The sequence below is a fragment of the Otolemur garnettii genome, unplaced genomic scaffold, assembly GCF_000181295.1.
Source record: "Otolemur garnettii isolate 467f Iridium unplaced genomic scaffold, OtoGar3 scaffold00019, whole genome shotgun sequence".
Lineage (NCBI taxonomy): Eukaryota > Metazoa > Chordata > Mammalia > Primates > Galagidae > Otolemur > Otolemur garnettii.
The window spans coordinates 19,173,607-19,177,125 of NW_003852414.1; positions in this window are offsets into that span (position 1 = coordinate 19,173,607).

The window sequence follows — 3,519 nt, forward strand, 5'->3', positions numbered from 1 at the left end:
TTCATGATGGCTTCAGGCCTTTTTACACCCTTCTCTCTCTGCTCCTTTCTCACCCATGACTATCTTCACTTTCAAAACAGGTAACCTAGTCTTGCACAATCTGCACCTGGGTCTCGCCCCAGGGGGCCATAAAACATCCCCTTATCCCTATACATCAAGCCCAGGGCCAACCTCCAGAGGAGACTGGCAGGTTGACTCCACCCACATGCCTCCTGTACGAAAATATAGATTTCTTCTAGTTTGGGTCAATACCTTCTCAGTGTAGGTCAAAGCCTTCCCTACAACATGCGAGAAAACCCATAAAGTTATCTCCACCCTCCTGCACCACATTGTTCCTAGATCCAGCCTCCCCACCTCCATCCAGAGCAACAACAGCCCAGCTTTTCATTAGCCAGATCCCCTCCCAAACCTCACAAGCCCTAGGAGCCCAGTGGTGCTTACATGTGCCTTACCACCCCAATCACCAGGGAAAGTCAAACCAATGAACAGCATCCTTAAACAACATCTCGCCAAATTAGTGCTCCAATGGCAACAAGATTGGATTAAGCTCTTTCTCACATCTTTACCCCTCACAAACCCCTCTTTTATAGCCCTTTTGAAATGACATACAGCAGAAACTATTATTCTGGGCCCTGGGCCCCCTCCAGGATCCATCATAGGAAACTATTTTTCCATCCTCCAGGAAACCAGGGATGAACTTAGAAAAACAACAAACCAGCTATCACCCCAACGCTCAGCAGAGAAAGTCAGAGACCAACTAGCAGGACAAGTTTTCCTGAAATCTCCCTTGCCCTACAGGACACTATCCCCTCAGTGGACAGGCCCTCACACCATTGTCTACAGCACTCCCGTGGCTGCTCACCTCTTGGGCTCCCCTAGACTGGATCCACCAGTCCCAAATAAAGCTGTGTCCTACGGAAAATTTCCAACACTGGAAGGCCCACCCACTGAAGATCCCAAGTACAATCCCCACCACCACCTTAAAACTCACCAGGATCCCTGAAGAATCCACTTCCTCATAAATATGTAATATTCCTCCCCGATTCTTTCCTTTTTCTCCATAACTTTTCTCAAGTTGCCTGGCCATTCTCACACGTTCAAAGCTGTGATGATCTCTTTGAAGCCTTTAAAGATCTGTGGCTACAAGGCACCTTCCAAGACTTTCCCCCTGAGGAAACCCAACTTTTCCTCTTCCCACTCCTTTTCCTTCTGGTTCCCCCTCCTGTCAATCCTGGCCCTTCTCCCCTCCCCATCAACCCCAAATGAACGCACAGGTTGTCTTACCAAACCTCGTATCCCCATGAATACCTTACCAACCCCCATTCCCATGTCAACTACACCTGATTCTTTCACAAGCCACACTTCCATGCCAGCACACTGTTATGATGTTACCAAAGCCTCTGCATGTTCTCATGGAGAAAAGAGGTACTGGACCAGCCAAATAGCAGGCACTGGATGCCCCAGAGGTAGTGTTGGGAATTACTGTCTGCTGGACAAACCTCATACATGTTGGATTTTCAGATAGAGGAGGAACCCAGGACATAGCACACCAGGAAGAAACAGGACAGCTCATAAAAAAGCTCCTCTCTTCCAGTACAACTCCTCCACCCTATAAAGGATTAGACTCACTGTCCTGTAAGATCTACAACCATACTCCCCTATTCCCCAGCTTTTAAACACCTCCTTCTCAGCTGCCCTGAACTCTTCCTTTCTCCTGTCCCCCTCAGGATGCTAGATGTGTCTTTCTCTACACAAAAATCTTTTCAATCCCATACTCCTGAGACAACACATATAACTCCTCCATTCTAGCAGAAAATAACACAGCTCTGTTTGGCCCCATAACTATGGACTTTTCACTCCCAGCCTTCCCCAATTTAACCTGCTTCAATCCCACCAGTACTGGAGACTCTCTTGGCTTTATAAAGCCTGATCTCTGTTCTCTCAACTCAACTTTTCCCTTGTCTAACTCCTCCTGTGCTCCTCCAGGAATATTTTTCCTCTGCAGCTGCTCCATCTATCAGTGCCAACACGATAACCACTCCAGTCTCTGAACATCCCCCCTGCCAGTCTCTTTTGTGACTCCTCCCTAACTCAGGCCCTGATGCATCCTCCTACTTCCAGACAAAGCACTGCCTTCCTTCCTGTACTCCTCAGAACAGACACCGGGGCTGGACTTGGCATGGGCATTGCAGGTATTAGTACATTAACCCACTTTTACAACCAACTCTCCCTAGAGCTCAACAAAGATTTGGAAAAGCAAGATCATTTAGTTTCCATCTTTGATGCTCCTGGCCATTCAAATCCCACTACAGCCTTTCTTAGCATCAGATATAAATGCAGAGAAGAAAAATCTTCACTTGGATGTCTACAGATTGAAACAACAGCCAGCTATCACCTCTCAGCCTTCAGTGTTTTTTACTTTGACTCAAAATCAACTGCTAAGGACAGGCTTTGTCTTTTCTAAGTATTGTTTTTCTGGGCCTGGCAAGCTGGTGGCTCATACCTGTAATTCTAGCACTCTGGGAAGCCGAGGTGGGGGGATCACCAGAGCTCAGGAGTTTGAGTCCAGTTTGAGCAAGAATAAGATCTCCAACTCTACTAAAAATAGAACAACTAGCTGGATCAGGTGGGTGCCTGTAGTCCCAGCTACTTGGGAGACTGAGGCAAGAGGACCATTTGAGCCCAAGTTTGAGCTTTGCCCACTCTATTCAGGGCAACAGAGACTGTATCAGAAAAAAAAAAAAAAAAAAAAAAAAAGTTTCTCGCCCTGGTGGTCACTTCAGGGCCAAGGCGCCCTCTGCAGGTCAGGGGGGAACATGCAGCTTCCTTCCGTTTCCCATTTCCTTGCTCTTTCCTGGCATCTTTGTAGTAGATTCTACCATCACCTCCACCCCCCAACCAAACAAAACCCCTGCAGTTTTACAAAGTGGGTACAATTCTGCCTTTTACAGACCTGGTGGCAGGCAGGGTTTTCCTTTGATCTATGGACATCACACCCTGTGTCAGGGTTTCTTTGATCTGACTGTGAAGCAAAAACTACACAGTCAGAACCTGATTTTTCTTCCCCCCAGATTCTACTCCTTGCTCCTCCACCACGGATAACTTAAAGAGGGATGGTACCATACTCTGTCTGCAGAGGTGGGCAGACATCTACTCCTAACACACGCAGAACTGTCCTCGGCAAGCTCTCCCCTCGAATGTTGCTCAAAGGCAGCCCCTCCCCCATTTCCATGCATGAGAAGCAGCAAATTGTGGTAGAAACACAGACACACACAGTGCGCTGCCATAGAGCCAAGAGGACTAGACTCCAGTCTTAATTTCTTTGCAAACTTTCACAGGCATCTTGGACAAGTCAGTTCATCTCTTTCAGCCCTGTTTTTCACTTTTTTTTTTTTTGAGACAGAGTCTCCGTATGTCACCCTTGGAAGAGTGCTATGGCATCACAGCTCACAGCAACCTCAAACTCTTGGGCTTAAGCGATTCTCTTGTCTCAGCCTCCCAAGTAGCTGGGACTACAGG